Source organism: Macrobrachium nipponense, chromosome 42 (assembly GCF_015104395.2).
Source record: "Macrobrachium nipponense isolate FS-2020 chromosome 42, ASM1510439v2, whole genome shotgun sequence".
In the NCBI taxonomy this organism is placed as follows: domain Eukaryota; kingdom Metazoa; phylum Arthropoda; class Malacostraca; order Decapoda; family Palaemonidae; genus Macrobrachium; species Macrobrachium nipponense.
The window spans coordinates 12,700,543-12,726,276 of NC_061103.1; the positions used below are offsets into that span (position 1 = coordinate 12,700,543).

General features: G+C 36.2%; 1 long non-coding RNA gene across 1 annotated transcript; it reads left to right on the forward strand.

The window, feature by feature from the left end:
* The first annotated feature begins 1,031 nt into the window (after window positions 1-1,031).
* On the forward strand, window positions 1,032-7,222 carry LOC135212980 (uncharacterized). The gene is made up of 2 exons (XR_010314045.1): window positions 1,032-1,669; window positions 5,314-7,222. It is a non-coding gene; the product is annotated as an uncharacterized LOC135212980 (long non-coding RNA).
* Window positions 7,223-25,734: the final 18,512 nt, after the last annotated feature.

Sequence of the window (25,734 nt, forward strand, 5' to 3'; positions counted from 1 at the left end):
TGAATAATATCTGCCTTACAAGAGCATCTATCTGACAGAGTACTAAATACGACTGTTCTCTTCCTCATACCTCACCAACCCCCACTTACTTCATCTACGTTGGACGAGTACGTTACGTGCTAGCCTAACGCTTCGGTAGACGCGGGTCGATTCTCTGCTCGGCCAACGTGGAATCAGAGGAATTGATTTTAGTGATTAGAAATTCATTACTCGATATAATGTGGTTGGGATCCCACAATAAGCTGTAGGTCCGGTTTCTAGGTAACCAATTGGTTCCTAGCCACGTAAAAATATCTCATCCTTAGGGCCAGTCCTAGGAGAGCTGTTAACCAGCTCAGTGGTCTGGTTAAAATATATACTTAATATTCGACTAACAAACAAGGTACAGAACTCACTGGTCATGTCAACAGAGATTCAATGGACATTAGGAATATTCCTCCTCGATCCCGTCCGGAATCGAACGCTGGCCACTCACATTGTGGGCTCAGCGCTCTATCACTGTGTTCAGAGGCGGGTCATAAGAAGAAGGGTTTAACTAGACGTAACTTAAGGGATATAGACAGGTAACAAATAATGTGGAAATAATTGTGAATGAGTTCTTTTGAACCACATGAACCCAAATTGTTTTTAGCGAAGCCACAACAGAAGCAACAGACAAATCTTACCAAATTCTCCTTCTGTTATCGATTTGATCTGTAAGATATCAGACAGTTGTAGACGGAGAGACATCAGACGCTGACTTAAGGGATTCTCAAAAGAGGGTCATTAACCTCAGGACGTTTACGCCAGAACCAGTGATGATGCCCAGTTGTCCACATTCGTAGCAGACAGTTATAAGGAAAAATAAAGAATAGCATAGCTAGAAGCTCTAAAGAGAAATTGCAGTGAAACACTTCCAGTATGAGCAATCAATAGAAATGTGTGAAAATAACAAGAGAAACAAATATACAATATTCCCTTTTTTTTATAGTAATCTGGGCCATGCTGAACATCATCATAACGAGTGCCTTTGTGCGAGATTGACAAGAGGCCATACAGAACTTCTCACGTCGATGACTACTTCATTATCGTTATCAGTTTTGCCTTACTCAGAGGAGTACAAGTGGCAGTCCGAAGGTGAAGAACCGTCGACTTCTCTGATAACGCGAGGGAAGATTAAGAGGGAACCTCCCTGTTTTAAACGGTCACGATGCAACAGCCAATTCGGTTGGGCGACGAGAGTTCACATTTGAATGCTCGAGGTGTCATTGGTCGATACATCTCCAGTGCAATCTTACTTCCTCCTGAATGGCTGGAGAAGGAGAGAGAAGTCAAGGGTGGAAGTTGCCTCAGAGCTGGCAAAGCTAATCTATCAAGAGCTTCACCTTCCGAACGAGGTATATAAAGACCCCGGTATGCTCGCTCGCTCATGATGCTCGATTTCACCAGAGCTCTCTGTCCCCGGAAGACGCCGCCGCCATGAGACTCGACTTTTAACGCGGAAGCTTCTCTTCCAAGAGCCCCCTCGGGATGACTTTAATTGGATGGAAGGCAAGCAAGCGCTAAGGAGAAATAATTATACGATGCTGAGTTACAACAAAATTCAAATACAGAGATGATGGTTGTGACACACACATTCAGTGAAGCTTCCTATTCCGTAGAAAATTATTTATCTTCATTCCACCTGCAGGTGAGTTTGTTATAGTTTTACTTTATACATACACACACACATATAGTATATATATATATATATATATATATATATATATATTAATATATATATATATATATAATAATATATGGGACTGAGGTTTCGGAGGTACTCATAAATTTGCCTCCTGAGTCATCAGTAGCCATTGCCTTACTTTATCAGGTTTCAAGTGCAGTTTTGATTCCTCCAAGTGTTTTGAGCACTGAACTTCCGTACATACTGTAAGTCTCTAGGATATTGTACCCAAGTGCTATCAACTGTAAACCTTTAATGACGGACAACTCAAAGCAGAGTTACTTTGAAAGGCCTTTGATAATGAAGAGGCTTTCTGTTGGTGTCCGTTTCCCTAATGACGATCACTCATGACTTGTTCATCGTTCAAGGAACACGCGAAGAATCCTAGGCAACCTAGGAAAAAAGCTGCAGTGTAGAAGATTTACTGCCTTGTTCATCAAACATTATTTTTCAAAATAAGGTGTTGCATTACTGATTACGACCATTAGAAGCCTATCTCCAACTAGAAGCATTTTTAACTGCTGCTGAAAAAATGTATTTCTTTAAAACTTATAGAAGTATCTAGAAAGGAAACAACCCCACTGTTAGCATGTATGCTACCCTTCTAGAGTGGACAATCTATATATATCCAAGACAGCCTTGACAATGGATTTAAGTCCAGATGTAGCAAATATTTTCACTGACGCTTTCGACATGGTAAACAACAATGCTCTTACAACCTTATTAACTCGGCCATCAGAGGCCAAGTACTTGATCTGCTTCAGTTTTCAAGATGCTGACAGCAAGGATTTGTTATTCATGGTGTTGCATGAGCCTAGCTCAATCACGTCCTTTGGTTAGAAAATGAGACTGTATAGTTTCAGGTGATGCGACTCTTGTTGCAGTTATTTATACCGATCAAATAGAAATGAAATGCCTGCCATTACCTTCCATTCCACATTTACTATTCGCAGCACTTAACAACATGTTATCTAATGTTTGCAAAAAGCTTGGTATTGTTTGTATGACTTTTGCTTGTACAATTTCATTAAATCAACGCCACACGTCATGGAACTTGTATACGCTACCACTGTTAGAATTTTTATTTGTTCTCCTGTCTAGCCAAAAGGTGAAGAACTGGATTCTACCTCATTTCTTTCTCAGCAATGAAAATTGTGATCTTGATCGCCATCGGAAGATATCCGGTTGGCCCAACTTATACATAATCTCTGTTGCGACAAGGAACTTCCGATAATGCCTGATCTTCTAAAATTAGTGCGTGTTTTTTTTTTGCAAAACATTATCATTTACAATCTGTTTAAGTGCCACAATGTTCCCCTGCTCAGCGTCACATATTTTCCATTCTCTTTTCCACAAAATAATGGAACACTGGACTCTTGGCAGTGCAGTCGATGCTAATGTATACAAGTTTAAGTCTACACTCTACAGTGTAATGTTTACATTCCAAGCAGCTTGGATGCTGATCTTATTTATGTATGTTCGGTCTCTTAAGACGTTGCATGAAAGCACCAAGACCTTGAATGCCCATCAGCCACTTTTGAAACTTTTAAAACATTAAAGACCTTTAAAAATGTTGAAATTTTTAAAAACCTTAAAGAATTTTGACATTTTTAAAATTCTTAAAAATGCTGAAATATTAAAAAAACTTTGAAACTGTAGAGATTTTTAAAACCCTTTGAAAATGTTGTGATTTGTAAAAGATCTTTTAAAATCTAAGTTTCTAAAAACTTGAAAAATGTGATTTAAAAAAACTTGAAAAATGTTGTAATTCTTGATACCTTAAAAAAATGTTGAAATTTTTAAAAACCTTTAAAAATTTTGATTTTTAAAGATTCCTTAAAAATTTTGAAATATTTAAAAACCTTTGAAACGTCTGAGATTTTTAGAAACCTTTCAAAAATTTTGTGATTTAAAAAAAACTTTAAAAATGTTTTAAGTTTTTAAAACTTGAAAAATGGGATTTAAAAGAAAAAACTTGAAAAATTTCGTAATCCTTAATATCTTTAAAAATTTTTAAATTTTTAAAACCACTTAAAAACCTTCAAAAACTTTAGGACTACTTAAAAATCTTTAAAATCACTCATTGCCTTGCCTTTCCTAACTTCACAGATCTTTGTGTATGCATTTAACTCATCTCTTACTTTATCTTTATAATTATATTCTTATTTTCAATATATTTATATTTTTACCCATTATGAATATTCTGTCTCAACAAAGAATACTTTTCAATTCAGTGTCCTTTTACTGGTTTCATAATAATAATAATAATAATAATAATAATAATGAATAATAATAATAATAATAATAATGCTAAGGAGTCACAAGACTATAGCTGGATTCACTTACGTAAATTCTTGGGTGAGCCATATGGCTGCGAGACGTTTGTTTGGCGGCCGCTGATTGGCTGGGAGCTGCCTACCTCCCGGTACCAGCCAATCAGCGGCCGCCAAACAAACGTCTCTTCAACATAGGGCTCATCCAAGAATCTACCTTAAGTGAACCAGCTATAGTAAATGGATATATAAAACTGATACCGATTTTATTGCAGTGAAATTTATAGGTAAAAAGTTCAATGTAACTTTCAATATTGTGTGACACAGCAAGAAAACCATTTACGATTCTATTTATATCCAATAATAATAATAATAATAATCAATAATAATAATAATAATAATCAATAATAATCTAATAATAATCATTGGTCCTGTTTGATTTTGTTACTTAAAATATATAAAGCAGAAAGCTTTCGATGACCTGCACGGTCCTCCTTAAGATTGGCAAGCAGGACGGCGCAGGTCATCGAAAGCTTTCTGCTTTATATATTTTAAATAACACACTCAAGACATACCATTGTGGATTTACTTTCCCATTTTATTGACCATGTCATTATGAGTTTTCTTTGAATAATGATAATAATAACAATACCTCCATATATATTTGGCAAAATATTTGTGAAACCGTATTATGCAACAATAAGATTAGATGTTTCCGTTTTTTTTTGCTACTGTACCCATCACATAACTCCTAATAGGCAACACTATAATAATTTTCAAGATATGCACTAAATCAAAGAGAGCTTTCTGTATCATCTACTTGCAAAAATGATACTCTTGGTCGTATACCTTTCGTATTACGACTGGAAGTAAAAAACTGCATGAATAGCTCATTCACAACAAAGACAAGTTTTTCAGCTCATTTAAAAGCCAAGAAATATAAATTCTGAAACGTCTTTATTCCATTTCTTAATTATCAGTTAAAAATCAATTCTTCTCGGTCAGCTATTAATAACGTTAATATTATTTCTTTTTTTTACTTTAGTTTGACATGACCACTGATTTAATATTAACTCTCCTAGGGCTCCGGCCAAACGAAAGATTATACCCGCTATTAATAACATTATTTTTTTTTTACTTTAGTTTGACCAGACCACTGAGTTAATATTAACTCTCCTAGGGCTGTTCCCGAAGGATCAGACAAGCTATTAATAACATTATAAAACGGATGAATCATGGGAGGATCAGAAATCATTCATCAATCCCTCTTTCGTGGAGGCTCCAATCTACCCCAATCCACCTGTTGTTAAACGATTGCTTTTGTTTTCTTTTCAGAGGAAAACCCACCAGGGGCGAAGAGGGTCTGACCATTATGCAAATGGCGCAGCCAATCACGAAGCATCATTCATCAAAGCCTCACCATCTTCGGCCCTTATCCATTTTACATCAGCTACAGCAGAGAATGATATTCATTATACATTTACATATTCTGACAGAGAGATTTTTGCCTGTAACGAAATAATACAGCCCCGTCTCATCGTGTGATGGGATCTGAGCGTCAGGGGGCCATCTTCCGATTTTTGTCTCTGGGGTCTTCGTTCAATTCCACCACCCGATCACAGATAGTCAGTCTCATAACATGACGAGAAAATGTTCCTCTCCACGTGGGAAAATGCAATTTGTCCTAATTATTGTGGTGGGATTTATCCTCAACTTGTGATCAGATTTTTCCCCTCCAACAATTCGAGCCCTTCAAATAATAGGCCTAAAACCTTTTCTTTTTTTATTCATGCAAGTAAAACAGATTCCTTCAAGACTGGAATATGTTTAACGCCACGGATTTTATTCTGAAAGGTTTCTCTCTTCCCCCGTCACCTATTTTGCTTTGCATATTCTATGACGTCATTAGTCCTGTCTTTTTTTTATTTAATATTTTTTTTAAACTCTGGATAATACTAAATCGTTACTTATATCTGTTCAACTTTATTTCTTAATCGATTCTTATTCATGGTTGTTCCAGTGCATCCATTTTTGCTTTTGGAATGACACTCTAATATTTGTTTACTGAATGTGTGTGTGTGTGTGTGTGTGTGTGTGCGCGCGTGTGTGTGTGTCACTGACCCGCGGTCTCCCTGTGAATGAAGCCCCATTGCTCATTTCATTCTTAAATTACATGACAACTTTTCGCAAATGATGACGACGTCGCTTATTTTACTATCCATTGGAACTAGTTTTAAGTTTTCTATTTCGAATACTATGAATGTTGAACTTATAATAATATGTGCTGTCTAAATGTCCCTATGAGGCTGGACATTTTATTCCTTTTAATGTAGTTTTCGTTTTTGCTTTCCTGTGTTTAAATCGCTCACACAAAATATGTCACTGTTGACAACCCTTATCGTTTATTTGCTTCACTTATCGAAAATGGAAGTATTTGAATGACATTTTATTATGTAATTGTTCGAACACGGGCTAAATGCAACCTGTGATCATCAATAATTTGATCCATGTACTTATGAAGCCTAAAGATTGATATAAATCGCATAATTATTTCCTATCGACATTTAGTTTCGTTGACAATGGCATTATATGTACTAGTTTGTTTATGAGTCTTATGTAGTTATAAAAAGTCCTATAAAAACTCCACTCTATGTCGTTTCTGGTGCTTTAGGATTAGACTGTCTATAAAAATAAACTTATTTTCACCATTTATGGATAAATATAAATTCCTATATCACATTTACGTAGCTTTACATTACACACTTTTACAAGCAGGATACAGTCAGACGGGATCCTTTCCTCAAAAGTGTCATAAAGTTCCAATCGTATTCTTTAAATTGTTATTCTCTGCATTATCCTCACTGTCTTTTTGGTTGAAGTTCTTCATACATTTTTCATATCTACGTATGAATATCTGCAAAGCTGTGTGTGAGTTTGTAAAGATAGGTGTGTGTGTATAGTATAATAGAATATAATATATAATATACATAATTAACAGAAAGGACTTCAATCAAGTCACTTGCACATGATTTCGTTACTGGTTAAAATGAAAACTGAAACTCAGTGAACTTGGACTTACAATGCTATTGTTAATGATTTCGTTTTATTTCTAGTTAGTATTTTTTTTCATCACATGTTCGTATGAAAACCATTCTTAGTAAGCCTATTTTTTCCTAGTCAACGTGGAAGATTTTTCGCTTCTATGATATAATTTGTCGCCAATAAATTGTATTTTTGTATATAAGTTTTGCTTTCTTATTTACCCTTTGCGAAGTGCAGATATCCAAAAAAGGATAGAAATTAATAATAAAAAAAAACTTAACTTTTCGGAACTTAATTTGAAGACAAAAGTACCTACAAAAAGTTAGTAAATGTTAAATCTATAAAACTAAAACCTATTCTACAACGAACCTGTATTTCAACGTCTTCGTACCAAACAAGGTAAGTCACGAGGTGTGTATATTATATATAGTATATATATATTATATATATATATATATATTATATATCTATATATATATATATATATATATATATACTATCTATATATATATATATGTCTAAAACCTGTCCTGGAAAACAATATATGCAGAATACGCAAAGTAAAAGTCGAGGAAATATTGAAAACTGACCTAGAAGACGAGAGGCAATAATTAGTATTCACAAAACGGCGCATTTTACTGTGGACACATCTCCAATGAGACGAGAAACGTCTGCATCAAGAATCGATACAAGAATTCGTCTGTGAGACCTACATTGCTTATAATAAAATATATTATGCAAATATTATGAAGATTGCGCTCAGGAAGTATAAACACAGCAGCTAATAACGTTGACGGTTATTAATAGTTAAAAAATATACAGTTTGTCACAATGCAAGCACATGAGCAGCACAAGCATATATTGCAAGCTATGGCATAATTCACCGTCGTTCCTGTAAGTCTTCAGAAAAAGGACTCGGCATCAAAGAACGTGAATACAGACTTTTAAAAAAAAGGTCAGACTGAACTTTGAGTGGTCATGATGAAGCCCCACATAAGGGGGAAGTTTGGAAAGGACAAAAGACGTACTTCAACAGCCGCTACTACAGTAGAATTTGCGCAACAGCCCGGGATTACATTTTTGAACAGTATGTGTATTCGACTGAAATTCACCGTCGCTGTATCCTTGGGGAGAGCGACGCCTTGCCGTCAGGGGAACACCAAATACGACATCAAAAGTCACAGATTCAGGCCCAAGGGAAGATCAGAGAAGATGGTGTAGTACTAATTCAACCACGAACAGTATTTTCAAATGAAAGCTGGTATCAAGACACGACTGAAGGACGCAACACAACAGATTTTCTTGTCAAATATTGTTGTTTAATGTTCCTCCAAAAACGAATACTGCATCAACATTGTTCCTCCAAAAACGAATACTTCATCAAGAGAACACTAATCCATTCTAAATGTTTGCCGATGTCTCTTTCAAGTTCTATTATTGCCCGAAATGTTAGCTATACGAGTCCCACGATAGGTATTCGTTACTATGCTAAAGACAGTTATGATCTGTCTTCCCACATATCTTTCTTCAAAATTTAGATGCTTCTGCTTTTAGCGATGATTCATTCTTCCTTTGCATATACCGAGGTCTTTATCTAGTGTGTAACTTCACTAGATAATCCACTAATATCAATTTGTGACGCAAATTTGCTCCATAATCGACTTTTTTTCCAGTCTTCGGTAACCTTGGTCTTTAAAAATTTATTCGTAGCATAGAGTTAATTTCTTATTATATTTTTATTATCAGAATTAATCTCATAGTACAGAAGAACTAGTAATCATTCTAAGTTATAAAATATTTCTCTTAAAGCTACAAACAAGGTTTTTTGAAAAAAATCAAGTTGACCAAGAACTGGGACACTTTTCAATTATGGAGAAAGTATCTAAAGGCAACATGTTGTCACGGGGATTTCGGAATGGAGTTGCGCGCTCAACAAAGAGCGGGTATATGCGTGGGAAGGAGGAAGCTTCGCAAAAAGCAGGAATCATCTAAATCTTAGAGAAAATGACATAGCGAGAGAAGCAATGCCTGCGGTTAGCATGAAAACGAAAACTAAATCGAAAAGTAATATGAAATCAAAAGCAATATAAAATCGGCAACAGTTTAGAGAAATGATATTCTCTGAAAGACATGTTTGTTTTGACGAAAAATAATCAACAATCGTATAAAGCAACCAAACCCGTTTTGCTGAGAGCCAAATGATAAAATAACTAAAGTACTTCACTTGGGGTGGGAATTAGATAACTTGAAAACAGCTTGAACAAAAAATCACCTAAGAGTTAAACAATTTTATAAGGAATGATTTTGTTGGTGTCTGATCGTCAAAATCTATATAAAAATTCAGGTACAAATATTTGGTAAGACGTCGAAACGAAACCCAGATTCTCCGATAAAGATTTGACGGAAGTTGACGAATGTTAACTCTCGAGCGTATGAAGCAATTATCCTAAAATGAAGAAAACACTATGAACTCGGTATACTATTAGTATGCAAAAATATTTACTGCACGTTCTCCAATCTGAAAACGTTGAATCCAAACATGGTCTAAAGCAACGAAAACAGCTTGCTAATGGTGTTATTAAAGGAGATAACAATCGAGAAGAAATTTCCTTCCTAATAGGAGTCAGGATATGTTTTTTTTTTTTTTTTTTTTTTTTATACAGCTCCAGTCTTCGTATTGACAAATGACTTTGCCTTCATAGATAAGGTAGCACCAGAGGGCATTCACCCTCTAGTTTTATCAGCAAAAGTCAGTAAGAATGAAGTTGCAAGCTCTCCCCGCCATCAACCTTTTCTTGAACCCAGGTGGCCCTCATACCTGTAAACAGCTTGATAGGCCTATGGGCGATAAGGTGGAGAACAAACCGCGGATCGAGCGAACGTGAGCCGAGAGATGTACTGTGCAACTGTATAAACGAACACATTTCATAATAGCCATAGCCACAACTTCAGTGTATATATATATATTATATATATATATATATATATATATATATATAATAATATATATATATATATATATATATAAGTTCCTCTTGCAAATGAACGACCATTCCACTGAGGTCTTTAGCTTTTGTTATCTAAGCAAGATCTGCGGAGACCACTAGTTGCTGGGGGCGTCTCCAGTCCCCTTTGGAGTGGAAGTGCCTCCTTCGGCGGTAAGATAGATAAAGACAACCTCAGCTTCTGCCGGGACAGATTTGGAATCTCTCCCCCCCCCCCCCCCCCCCACTCTCCCGAGCCGTTCGACTAAATCGTTTTCAATCGGACTAAAGCAGTGTAATATATATATATATATATATATATATATATATATATATATATATAATATATAATATATTTATAATATATATACATATCACTATCTGTTTTTTTCCATCTGTCCACCCGCCTTTGGTGTTTGCGTATGGTAACACTGCATCCCGAGCTTTAAATAGTTGCGCTATGTGTAAGTTTTAGGTAAATAAAAGGATATCTGGGTGTACATTTGCAACTGAAAAGTGTTTTGATAATTTACTGTATGCGAATTACACCGTTAATATTCGAAATAGGATATTGTTAGTATTGTTGAATGTAAGCTAAATGTAACTATCTAAAGCCCGGGACGCAGTGTTACCATAGCAAACACCAAAGGCGGGTGGACAGATGGAAAAAAACCGAGTGTATGTATATACACAATAATGAAATTGTTTCGAACGAATCTATACGAAAGCTGCTAGCTGTGAGTGAGCAACAAAACTATGAACACATTCTCTCTCTCTCTCTCTCTCTCTCTCTCTCTCTCTCTCTCTCTCTCTCTCTCAATCCCTCCGCAAAAGGGGAAGACTTATTGAAGCGGCTTTTCCCTTTGTTTTCCAGACGGTCTCATTTCCCCCTTGCTCCTTGTTTTATCAAGTAGTGTTCCCTCTTCCTCCCCTCGGATAAATGATCTATTCTCCTTCTCTTCAACTCCCAGTTGTTAAAATGACCAGATTCCTGACGTCATTTGTTTTATAAGCAAATGAATACCGCTTTGCTTAACTCTTACGACAAAGGCCTGAGAAATTTAGGACATTCTGCCGCGCTCACAACATTTATACTGGTCGCCGGTCTGGAGAGTTATCCCTAATTTGTTCACATTCTTAGATAAATATTTTCCTCTTGATTCTAAGAATATGCAGGTGTCGACGCTTAGAACGCTGGATTCTTAACTGAATCCTTGGAAAATTGTTACAAATCGAAGATTACAATTTAAAGAGATGAACTTTTATTTCCATTACTCTTCAGTATGCGTTACGATTATGTACATAATCCACAGGATTAAAAAACCACAACTGGTAAATATTGAAACAGTTTTAAATGTAAATTTTCTCTGACTTTCTTTATTCTTATCACTTAAGGGAGTTTTGTTTTACATCTCTTGATGAAGTAACGGACACGCTACGCCGTTTGCAAATGAATCAATCATGCACGGTGAACTTCGTTCAAATGAAGATAAGCGAGATTTTTGTAAGTTAACGAACCTCAATGTTACAGAACCGATATAAATGATATCCTGAACGTACAAACTGTACTGAATTTCAGTGTTCCATCGAAAGCGAACAACAAGTAGCAAATGCAGTTTATTTCGAGATGATTCATCTCGCACGCAGGAATAAAAGGGAGGAGAACCGCTCCTTCCAATATTCATACAACCTGTCACTTAGAGCGGAGATCTGCCTTCATGGCGCCCTGCAGCGCTTTCTCTACTGCATTGTATATTGTGGCCCCAGGCAACCGTTGCCTCTTCCTCTCACTTCAGCAAATGCTGATAAGTTCCCCTCATGGGGAAGTCATAAGAAGGGGTTGCCAGGGACGCGCAGGTTTCCCCTCTCCGGCATGAACAGTGTTGCCAACGAAGGATAGACAATTCCCTTCCTATTCCATCGCCACGAAAAGCGTTGCCAGCTGGACTGGAGGTAAAAATACAAAAATAGCATCTAAAAGTCGACTCAGAAGTGTTTTAGCATTTGTAGTGGGAGCATTCCACTATTTTGCCAGTGATAAGCTTGCGTTAAACTACGTCATCTGCAGCATATATAAAGCCTGAAAAATTCGGCGTACTAGTATTTATGAATATTTTGTCAAGCCTTTCTTTGGCAAAATATCATTCATCAATGGTCTATGATATTACCCAGTAATAGTTAGTATCATTGCAAGAAAAGTCAACAATGCAAATCTGATTATAGTTACCATAAGAAAAGAAGGGGAGGGGGCGGTTATCAGGTCAATATCACTGCCTAGTAAGAGGAAATCAAAGATCTTCATATATTAATAAGTAAATTGTTAAATATTTAAAAAAAAGCCTTTCGATATGTAATTTTGTAAAATTACATATCGAGAGGCAGATATTTAATCTCAATGAACAAGAAAACATACAGATTATGTTGAGTTGGTTCTGATACATAACAAATAAAAATAAAGGGATTTTGATTTGGTTTGTAAGTGCAATCTAGCACTGCAAACACTATGATTATTAGCAACTGTGATATATTTCTATTTCAAAGTTTTTGGACAAAAACAATCATCAAAATAAAAGTAAAAATCTAAACATCAGAAGAACATTCCCTTAGTCCAGAGGTACTTGTTAAATAACAATTCTAATTATTAAATTTTAAGAAAGAAAAAACTAGAAGAATGAAAAAAAGAAAGATGAAAATCTTCTGAAGTAAGGTGGCCTTTCAACAAATCTGGAAATTCCTCTAAATATACTATATCACATCCTCGCCGAGAAACATGATGATAAGTTACCACCCTCACTTTGAAACTCAGCAAAGAAACAGCATGACTTATCTACATGGGCTGATATATTACCCAACAAGCAGTGCCCCAACTCTGGGGGTCAAACAGCATTTCTGTCGCCATGACACATTACATTGCATCCATAGACGAAGTCATATTGTAAATTCCAGCCTTCTCTGGCTGCCATCAAACATAATCTCCAACAAGACTGGAGAAGCCTCCTTCATTTATTTCCTCACGCTTGAAAATGCATAATTAAAATCATGAATAAATAAATAAATATCTCAATATGCTTGGGTCTAATGTCCCTTCTGGAGTCACCTTTCCTTCCGTTCCTCAAACACGTCGATGTTTCTTGCTATCATCTAGAATTTATTTCCTTAGCACAGCAGCTTCATAAAAATAAACACTCCAACATTTCTATTAGTAATGGATATGCAATATTAAACTTCCCAGTGGACTATGGGACCATGGGAGTTGCTGAAATGGTAAAGTTTCTCCAATGAAGAACTGATGTTCTGGTATAAAGTCTGCAGTAAAGCGAGTTCATTCTAACAGCTACAGAATTCAGTAATAAAACAGCCTCAAATCCAATGCCAGCATCAGATTTATCCACATCATTCTCACGTAGACTTCCTTCAGCATGGTTCTCTCCTGCCATACAACACATAAGCTATATAGTACTTTAGTTAGTAAATGAAAGACTGATTAAGAAGTCCTGGAGCCTTCGAAGTCCCACGCAACAGAGGGATCTTACCACCATTCACAAACAGTTTTGACAGGAGAATATCCAGATTTTTTGTATCTACCTCAACTCCGGAATTATTGGTCATCTTTAGTATTTGTTTCTCAGGGGGGCAGATGTAAACACCTCTCATTCACAGGTCAACTGTGGCAGGATCAGTGCCCTGTTCACCCTTGGCAGGTGCTTGTGATTCACACTATAGTCGGAGTGAGAGAGAACTTTCAAGTTCCGTGGGTGTACTCTATTCTGCAAGGTTTCTCTGGGGGTAGAGATGAAGTGCAAATATTAAGGAGTTTATTATTTTCTGGCCACTATCTTTTCTCAGTTAAAAGTTGAAGCTTACTGTAGTCTTCCTGCTAAACGCAATAGGCCTTTTACAGTCTTTTATCATGAAAGCATAATAGAAGGGGAACTCTTCTTTCGAGAATGCCCATGATCACCCGCCTTCTTCCTCAGCAGACGTCCATGATCTTAACATATCCAATGACTTCATACACTTGGCCTTTGAATCAGGCGACCTGGAGAAAAAAACTAAAAAAACTGAGTTAAAAAAAGCATTTATTGTGCCAAAGGATCTCTCAATTTATAGATTCAGAATACTAACCGAACCTCTTATGTCTTCGGGCATATTGGCTACTTTAACAGCAGGTGCAGGAAGTTTTGCTGTTGTCACTGAATGAGTAGAAGTTGCAAAAGATCACATTTTCTACTTTCTAGGGTGAAGGATGTCTTGACAGATCACGGCCATGTGAGGTGTAGTAGATACTTCAGGGTTTATGTTGTCTAATGCTAACTTTCTCTCTTTAGAAGCAAAAGATTCGGCTCAAACTGATTCTATACATTCTTCTTTGTCTTACGCTTGAGGCTAAACGCTTTTCTCTATAATCTTCGGCGTTGGTTGTCATTCCCTTACTCAAGAATAAACAGCAGAACTCATCTTACGGATATCCAGGTTTCCAAGCCTTTCTTTGGCCCAAATAAGTTTCTTCACACACATATGAAATTCTTAACCAAAATTAAGTATATTACGCTTAAGATACTAGGAAGTTCGTATACGTATACATATGAATATCACCACGACTATCTTTCATTACTACCATGAGATTCACAGCTGGTATCCCGGTGTTTTTCCGGAATAGAATTTTATCAACGTACCTGGCAAAGATGACCTACCTAATATTTGACTGTATTCTGTATTACGAAAGTTGCATACTAATTCTGGTAATTATAAGAGTAACACCGACTTCTTATAGACATCGTCAGCAAACTCAGAGGAATGTCTTTCGAAGATATAATGACGTAACTCATAACGTCATTAACTTGCTTCCTTCTCGATGGATAATTGGCTATTCGTAAAAAAATCTCAACCTCTGGCAACAGTGAAATACAACCAATACTCCTTGTGTACACTTTGTAGTAGTAGTAGTAGTAGTAGTAGTTGTAGTATATAGTTTTTATACCATGAGGTCGAGTGCTAGAATCCTTGAAGAAAAGAGTTTCCACAAGTAATCCGAGAAATTACTTTCTATCACTACTCGTCCATTGAAAAGTTATATAATTAAAAATCAATTAACGAAGTGAAGAAAACTCTGTGATCCTTTGATATTTTTCCTAATATGACAGTGACGATCATTGTAATAAATAGACAATTGCATAGGATTAGATTAGATTATAGAATTTAGACTTCAAGCCAAGCACTAGAACCTATAGTAGAGGTCATTCAGTGATGTATTATAACCCATGAACTTTTTTTTTGGCAAGTTTTAATGTTTCTCCTCAAGTTATATTTTACTAAGAAATCAACAACTATTGTTTTATAGAGCATATATCATTATCTTTCTGCACCTTATGCAATTCAACAAATGACGAAAACTTGGCAGCCTTGGATTCAATTATTCATTTACCTGTTCAAGTTTACGTAGAGTTTGCCACGGGACTTCTCACTTCTAAACAATTGTGAAAGTCGAATCACAAAAACTAGTTTGAACTCATACATTAGAGTGATCCGCCACTGGCTTCGGCTGCTCTATTTTACGCTTATGAATAATATTAGTAATAACGAATGCTGCCGAAAATTAGGTAGGGATGTGAAGTATACTATGGCTAAGCAATATCTTTGTCAAATGCACGGGAAAAAAAGGTATTCTAGAAAAACACCGGGACAAAGGCTCTGAATCTAATAGTAACCTCTGTCTTGGATTAGCATTATGTAAAATAGGACAATCTGTAAGGTTTGCTGGATGAGGAAGCCACGGGTCTGATTAGTATGGCCGTGGAGAGACGTCACTGCGCTTCTGAATGGCACAGGATTCTTGCCTTGCTGCCTTCGGTGTCTCTACCAAAAGTCTCAAGAAAAGTGATTATTCACTGAATGATCCCTAACTTGATATGCGGGGAAAATGCAATATTTGGAGGGCATGACATGTAACGTAGGTTAAATATAAACCTCAAAGGCTCTGAAGTTGCGTTAATCAAACAAAAAATAAAGTTTTAGTTTTCTGAAAAGAAAAAAAAAAAAAAAACTGTTGTGGCCTGGCTTTGTCTGTCCCATCCCCGCAACTTTTACCTTTCTTCTGGTACTCACCTTTTTGCTGGTCCGCCTTAGATCTTAAAAACTACTGAGGCTAGAGAGCTGCAAATTGGTATGTTTATCATCCACCCTCTAATCATCAAATATATTAAATTTCAGCCCTCTAGACTCAGTAATTTCGATTTTATGTAAGGGTAAAGTTAGCCATGATCGTTTGTCTGGCAACTATAGAGACCAGGCCACCACCGGGCCGTGGTTAAAGATTCATAGGCCGCGGCTCACACGGCATTATACCGAGACCACTGAAACAGATCTGTTTCCGTTTTCGTCTGATTACACGCTAAACAGAAACTCAATTGAGCAGAAGAGACTTCGGCACATTTTTTACTTGTTTAGTTTCATATTCACTTGCGCGTAGTATAGAAGGAAATGAATGACAGATATAAAAGAACAAAGAAGGCTACTCTACACTAAATACGTCCAATTGCAAGCGAGGACAACTGGAAAAGCTGTTAATAAAAAATCTGTGTATGTAAGTAAAGAATTATAAATCTGATGAATATGGAACCAATGTTGCAAAATCTATAACACGATGTACAAAGGTATCTAAATAAAACAAACTGCACAAATCTACGTAATTGAAAAATAACATATGAATAACACTACCTATACTGTCCTTTCTTACTAAAACGGATAGACTTAAGTTTCATTTTGTTAATTGAATTTTTGGGGAGCACAAATGTGGGAGTCGAATAATTATGACGAATGAATAAATACTATTGGATTTGATCAAACGAAAATGATAAGTTTTACGATGTATTTATCTGGTATTCTTATCTATCGTTGTTATGATTACCGTTACGATGTTCCAATAAGCAAAAAAAAAGCTTTATCCCTTTGTATTTGTTAAATTAAAATGATGTTGTTGCGTTGTTCGTTGATACAGACGTCTTTAACTTCATAATTTTCTTTCCGAAAGGAGAGAAGACGCGCCAAAGGAGGCCCAAGATCTAACTCGTACTAAGGATACAGGAAATAAGTTGAATCTTCTCAAGTCAGGTTAGGGCTCCCCCACAAAAGCGTCCTTATTTAAGAAGAAAATAGCCGGAAATAGGAGGAATTTACCAATGAAAAGTGTTGCTAGTGTCGGTGGTGGTGGGAAGGGTTGATAAACCTAATTAACAAAAGAGAGAAAGTTTGAATTTCTTTTTGCATGAATGTATGCAACCAACAGCTAACATTTATAACGGCCATGTTGTAGAAAATTGATTTACCAACTCATTCACTCTTCCGGGAGGGCTGAAAAGCCGAAACCAACTCAGCTTTAAGTAAAAACTCGCATGTGAGAATTTAGAGAATGATAGCCAACAATCAATAGTTGTTCGAAGGAGGCAGGAATGAAAAATAACCGATTCTCGGGTCTATCATTTTCATTATCTATGGAGTACTTTTGCGTGGCATAAACCAGCAGATAATAATGATGAAAACTATATAAACCATCATAACCTCACTTGACTGTCACCCTACCTACTTGGTAGATATTATTATAATAATAATTATTTCAGTAGATGAAACCTACTTACATGGAACAAGAGCACAAGTCCACTGACTTGAAATTCAGGTTTCCAAAAGAATGTTGGTTTCAACCTCTTACTGCTGATCCCACACTGCAGCAGTAACTATACTCTGTTTTTTTTCATCTGTCCATCCGCCTGTGGTGTTTTTGTATGGTAACACTGCGTCCCGGGCTTTAGATAGTTACGCTATTTGAAAGTTTTAAGTAAATAAAAGGATATCTGGGTGTACATTTGCAACTGAAAAGTGTTTTAATAATTTACTGTATGCGAATTACACCGTTAATATTCGAAATGATACTATTATAATCGTTGAATGTAAGCTGAATGTAACTAAAGCCCGGGACGCAGTGTTACCATACAAAAACACCACAGGCGGATGGACAGATAAAAAAAAAAAAAAAAAAAAAAAATCAGAGTATAGGAAGACACGAACCCGTGACATCTGAGTGGCATACCACAACTCTTACCACTATACCATCGGACCAGCTAACCTATAATTTTATTGATGAGAAATCTTATGAACTGCACTTAACCGTACGTACAACTTGCTATGAAAAAGTGAGGAATTTCTCACTGGATTGCATTTGGCTTTCATGCTTGTAGGTTAGGACAGGTTCGAGCTTTCATGCTTGTAGGTTAGGACAGGTTCGAGCTTTCATGCTTGTAGGTTAGGACAGGTTCGAGCTTTCATGCTTGTATGGTTAGGACAGGTTCGAGTCTTTCATGCTTGTAGGTTAGGGCAGAGTTCGAGCTTTCATGCTTGTAGGTTTTAGGACAGGTTCGAGCTTTCATGCTTGTAGGTTAGGACAGGTTCGAGCTTTCATGCTTGTAGGTTAGGACAGGTTCGAGCTTTCATGCTTGTAGGTTAGGACAGGTTCGAGCTTTTCATGCTTGTAGGTTAGGACAGGTTCGAGAGAATTCCATAGAAGCTGGTTGCTTAGGGGGTTGAATTACTTGTATATGACGTACGTTCCATGGTGGCGATCTGTTGTCTTGCACACACGAATAAATGATTCGACTATACGTTTTCTCAGGTGAGTTTCTTTCGCCTGCCAGGTATTTCACACGGGAAAGAGCTCCCACTGCCAGATCGCAAATCACTGAACATGCTAAACTCACTTAACTCACAGTTCATCTTTTGTTACTCTTCACTTGCATCTTAAGAGCTTTTTGTCAAATGTCATCTTTTCGTAAATTCTTCATTTCTGAGACAATGCCCACGTGTCGAAATTCCAGATTCCCCAAGGCATCTACGACCACCTTAGCTATAGCTGGTTCATTTAAGGCTGATTCTTGGATGAGCCAAATGCTTACGAGAAGTTTGTTTGGAGGCTACTGATTGGCTGGTAGGCAGCTCCCAGCCAATCAGCGTCCGCCAAACGAACGTCTCGTAGGCGTAGGGCTCACCCAAGAATCTACCTTAAGTGAACCAGTTATAGTCCCAGTGAGAAACTAAGAATGTCTGTCTTGCCAGCTTTTCTAAATTACTGGTGAATCAAGTTTTATTGGGAGAAAAAAAAACACGCATACTTTTCGCAAACACCACCGCAAATTCGTCATATCTAGCATTTACTTATTAAGTTTTATTTCCTCAAACGCAGTGTTTAATGAAATAAAAGATATCTGATGGGGGGTGTTGGGGGAATCTAAACTGATCGTTTGCCACTGATAAGATGATAGCTGTGATAACGCTCATTATTTCTTAAAAAAAAAAAAACTGCATATCAGCATGACATTTATACATGACATAAGTCTAGGTTTATCCCTACAAATATGTGTGAGAGACGGCTATGACAGAATTAAATCCAGAAAAGTGGAGAATCTTCATAAACGTATGAATTGATGAAAGTATTCAATTTTGACGCGTTTATAACCTACACACGGAAAGCGTTCTTCACGTGCGCATCTTATTACCCACAAGGCTCCAGCTCACCCAAACAGGTGGGATGACGTGACAATTTCCACGATCTATTCGATGAAAGACTCCATGTGAAACGCAACACAAATATCCCTAGAAACATTCCATTTAAGAAAGCAACAGAAACTTTATGATTCCACCTTGCACGAAAACACCTTAAGAGGAAGTGATGTCATTGGCATCAAAGCCTGTACACTTTTATATTAGAACTAATAAACCCAAATATGAAAATGGAATTCTTTGCGCTGATTTCATCGCTTAGTCCAGACGCGGACGTCGAAATTGGAGGGTTGATAACCTGAAATGCTTCAGAGATTGCTTGCATGGACGGTATTGCTCATCGACGGGAGTTAAGTCAAGGAAAACAGACTGCTCTTTAAGCCCTTACAACAATAAATGAAATGTTGGGCGATCATAAAAATAGCATATGCATTTCTTTAAATATGCAGTTAGAGAGAGAGAGAGAGAGAGAGAGAGAGAGAGAGAGAGAGAGAGAGAGAGAGAGATGAAAAAATTCAGAGCACGACTGTAAAGAAGCAACAGCTGACGGACTTTTTCCCGGGGCGTCTCTACAACAACCTCTCACAACAGATGGCACATGTGCGGCATTTAATTAAGATTTATTTGAATTGCAGATCAATGTTTCACCATCCAGCCGTAACATCATTTGTGTATAACGTTCTGCAATGTAATTTAACTCCGGCCACAAAAATCAAATATTCTTTCTTCGCGCTGTGCTGTGCCATCCGTCCCGCTCGCTCTGGGCCTCGTTCAGGATCGCTCGCTCTGGGCCTCGTTCAGGATCGCTCGCTCTGGGCCTCGTTCCTTTTCGGGATCCCTTGCATCAGAGTGGGAACAAAAGCGCTGAGGAAAAATCACATACGTAGTATACACTACATGCTTAAAACACACTGAGCGTTAACGTTATATATATACATGTATATATATATATATATATATATATATATATATATCTATCTATATATATCTATATATATATAGATATATATATATATATATATATATATATATATACATATATATATATATATATATATAATACATATCTATATATATATATATATATATATATATATCTATATATATATATATATATATATATATATATATATATCTATCTATATATCTATGTTATATATATATATTTATATATATATATATATATAGATATAGATATATATATAGATATATATATATATATATTAGATATATATATATATATATATCTATATATATATATATATATATATATATATATATATATATATATACATGTATATATATATGTAGAATCTAATGGTCACTCTTTTACCAGATACATATGCAACTGTAATAGCCACAATGCCCTCTTAACATCTTGAATTCTTTGCTCTTTTTTGGATACGTGTGTCACTCCAAGGCCTGAAGATCCAAGTTCAAAGAAATTTTTTTGAAGGAATTATGACGTCCGGTACCGGGAAACGAACCCAGGTCCCATAATCACAAAGAGGTCACGTTGCCGACCTGTACTTGGATCTTCAGGCTTTGTAGTGACAAGCGTATCCAAAAAAAAGAGAAAGAATTCAAGAAGTTAAGATGGCATTGTGGCTATTACAGTTGCATATATACCGGGTGGTTCGAAATTAGAGGCCCCCCTCCAAAGAACAAATGGAAAGTTACGAAGTTTTCTGCTATAACCTATCTCCAAGTACATTATCTTAAGTTTCTATTTAGCTATTTTTCATTTTACATTTCTTGTATTTTCAGACTGAGTGACGGAGTTAGATACACCCATGGCTAAGAACTCGAAGGAAATCAGATGGATTGACCGAATCCGGGCTATAACCTTCAGAGAGGCCAGGGATGCTGGCTGCATCCTTCATTTCACCTTCCTGGATAGCTAGATACATTAAAAGAGATGAATCCTTTGTTAAAAGAAACTAACAAAAATCCATATGACTATCATCGAGAAAAGAGTGAGAGTGTTGGAAGGCCTGAAGTCCTTTCTCAGGAGTCAAAAGATAGCTGAGGAAGTGGGTAGACCAAGACAGTCTTTACGTAAATTGGCGCTTGAACTAGAAACAAAAAGGGGAAAGAAGAGAAGTTATAGTGCTGTATATTGCGAGTTGAAAAAATATGGTTTCAAGCATTTCATGTTATCAGCAAGCCCAACATTACTCAGCAACAGAAAGAAGACCGTGCATGGTTTTGTGGTTCATTTCTTAAAGATTGGGATGAAGCTGACTTTCTCCATGTTGCCGCATCAGATGAATTCTTCATTTACACAGTCAGGAAATCAAATCATAAAAATGACATAATTTGTGCTGCAAAGTTGGATGCTATTAAAGATGACATGCTCTATCACCAAGTTGTGAAGTTTCTGAATGTTTGGGAATTTTTCTCTGTTTCACAGCCAAACGGTTAATGTGGATCGTCAAAGAAAAAGGACAGTCATGGAATGGCGTATACTTCAGAGAAACTGTGTTTACTGGTGGAGTATTTCTTTTCCTCAAAGATCCTGTAAATGTGATATCTGTTGAAGAAGTCACATTTTTGCATGATAAGGCACCATGTTTCAAGGCTCTTCAGGCACAGGAGCTACTTCGAAACATTGGTTATCGATTTCTTCTCGTCAAGTGAATTTCCAGGTAGCTCCCTCGACCTTAATGTGTGTGAAAACATTGGTAGTATCTTAAAAGATCGTGTTGAAGTGCGCACAGTGAACTATGATGGTATACCAAGCTTCGACGACCTGAGAAGAGAGGTGACCAAAGTGCTCAGGGAAATGGAGTTTGAGTCTCAGCTTTTTTGCGATTTGCTGAAATCATACCCCTCAAGAATGCAGACTGTGGTACAGGCAGATGGAAGTCACACTCAATACTAACTACTCAGAGAGAAACTTAAATAAATACCTTTTCTGAAATCCTTTGGTTTTGTCTATATCAATTTTAGTTTATGCTGTAGAGGGGGAGCTCTAATTTTGAAGCACCCTGTGTATATATATAAATAAATAAATAAATTTATATATATATATATATATATATATATATATATATATATATATATATATATATAAAATATATAGCAGTTAACATAATGTCCTGCAACGGCTTTATCTCATGATGCACTCATGCAGACAAGAAGTTGGGTGGCGGGGGGGAGAGGGAAGGTCTTAAGCCTTGGCTAAGCAAGGCCAAGATACGGTACCCTACTTCAAGGTTAACCTTAAGTCGATATGTATTCGCTTCTCAAATTTTCTATGCTTCGTATCTTGAAGACTGACGTTTTGAAGGAGCAGCCCAAAAATTATTGTTTAGTTGATCAATTTACTTACTCTTACATCAAATTTTTGCTGACATAAGAGCTGATTGGAACGTTTGTAACACGTGGCTATTTGTGACGTTTTGTCACATAAACCATGATACTTTTATATTCACAAGCAATATGTTAAGAATGTTGTTAATCTATGCCTGTCACCAGAACTATACTAGATACAAAATGGTACTATACTCCCCTAGATTGGTGACTAAAGTAAACAAATTAAAGATTAAACCGATATAACCAAACATGAAAATGAACATGAAAGCTTCACAAATCAGTAAAAATGTGAACATGAACAAAGAAATACCATGGAAGAAAACAGTCTGAGAACGGCTAAATATTCAACACAGGCTGCGGCAGTGTGAAGTTAACTGCCTCTGCAATCACCAGCTGCCCAAGTTATTCTCTTGGTGAACAGTCTCAGTGCCTCTGGAAAGGTCTTCTAAAGGAAGCTACCTTTGTCCTGTGCACCCAAAAAGAACATGTATATATATGGTCCAGTTATTGCAATGGGATTACAGTTCATCTTACAAGCTTCTGATTATGTGAAATATTGTTGATTCCCATTTTCACGCTTCTTGTTTCAATCTATAATTGTTTTTCTTTAATGTGCTCTCCTATATATAGGAATGAAATTCGTATGGCGCAGGTAACAGGCGTAAGTTAATGGCTGAAACGGAGGAGCAATTTTGATCTTTTTCTTCAGAACTTCAGTCTTCAAGATAAAAAAAAAAAAAAATCAAAACAGACTGCACATTATGAAAGGTGGGCAGTGGGGTTGCTACAGCCTTTTGCCTATCGTGGCGAATTGCACATTTTGTAAAGAATGCAGTTCTGCACCTTGCTGGGTGACTGCACCTAATGCGAAGTGAGCATTAGGTCTCCATGATCCTAAGGCAAAGGAAGCTAGCTGCACCTCATGCAAGGGCTGGTGGGATCGCCATGTCACTATGCCGATGGTGGGTGATTGCGCCATGTGCTATAGATATATATATATATATATATATATATATATATATATATATATATATATATATATATATATATAGTATATAAATCATGTACATATATATCTATACTATATGTATATATACTGGTATATATAATACCACATATCTATATCTATATATATATATATATATTATATATTATAAAGATATATTATTATTATATTATTATGATATATATATGATATTATATATATATATTATAGATAGATAGTATAAGATAGATAGATTCGATATCTGTGTGTATATATATAATATATATATATATATATATATATATATATATATATATATATATATTATATATATATTATAATATACACACAGATATCTATCTATCTATCTATCTATCTATATCTATATATATATATAATAAATAAATATATATATATATATGTATATATATATATATATATATATATATATATATATATATATATATATATATATATATATATCTAATAAAGGAGCCCATAAAAACACCAAAATATAGAGAGAGAAATACTATATTTCAGAGACTGCTGTCTCCCTCTTCAGGTAGATGGATGAGAAAAGTTACAGAAAAGGTGGTATTTATACCAACAGTTCCAGCCACAGGTAAGCCAATTTAGGTCACACTCGCTGATAATCTTCCTTTGATCTTCTTAAGCATTGGTTGAATGAAAACCTTGTCGATGACATCTGAGTCCCATGCTCCCTTTGAGATATTCATTACCTGCCTCTCTTTAATCAAGGCCAATTCCATCATTTGACTCTTAGATCGGCAGTTGCTGCTATAAATTATACGTGACAAATTCCAGTTTAAACTATGGTTATGTTCGTTTATATGGTTGAAAATAGCTGAGTTCTGTTATCCATACCTAACTGACCATTTGTGCTGTATTAATCTCTGGGGAAGTGATTTTCCTGTAAATCCGATGTAAGATTGGTCACAGTCCAGGCATGGGATTTCGTAAACGCCTGTGTCCTTGGGGGATGTCTTTTGCTGGATGTTAATCAGGGATTTTGCTAAGGTATTTGGGTAAGTAAATGCAAAAGGGTTAGATTTTCTGAGGGTCTGGGTCACTGTCTTAATCCTGTCCAGATGTGGAATTTTTATTTTATTGTTGGGTGTGTCTCTGGTCTTGTCTTCAGGGGGTCGGTAGAAAATTATGTTTGCTTTGGGAATTGCTTTCTCAATTATATGGTCAGGATACCTTAAAGAAGAAAGTTGCTTACAAATTAGTTCAAATTCTTTTTCCAGGAAATCTGGAGAACAAATTCGTAAGGCTCTTAAGAATAGGTCACTGGCTACGCCTATCTTGATAGGAATGTCACGATAGCTGAAGTAGTGAATGTAGGAAAGTGAGAACGTTGGTTTTCTGTATATGGTAAATTTGTATTTTGTCATGTCTCTGATTATTAAAACATCAAGAGAAGGAATTTTGTTATCTGTTTTCCATTCAACTTTAAATTTGATGCCGGGCACTAGTGCGTTTAATTTTGAAAAGAATTGATTAACATTGCCCCATTTATTATCCCAAAATGTTAGAAGATCATCTACATATCTCATCCACAGCATGTTTTTGGGTTTTATTGCATTTATTACTGTAATTTCAAAGTATTCCATGTACAGATTGGCTAAAACAGGACTTAAAGGACTACCCATACTACTCATTATGGACACTAGGGTCCAGAGATACCTATAGACGTACAGTATCGGGATAGGTCTTCCCACCTTAGTACTGAGTATTGCACTATTAACGACCTCCTGCATTACTGAATTCTGAGGGCAATCACTTATATCCCCGTCTGTGGCCACCATCTGGGATGTTTTTTGATCGGCGCCATCTATTGTCTTATCTTCAAAAGTGCCC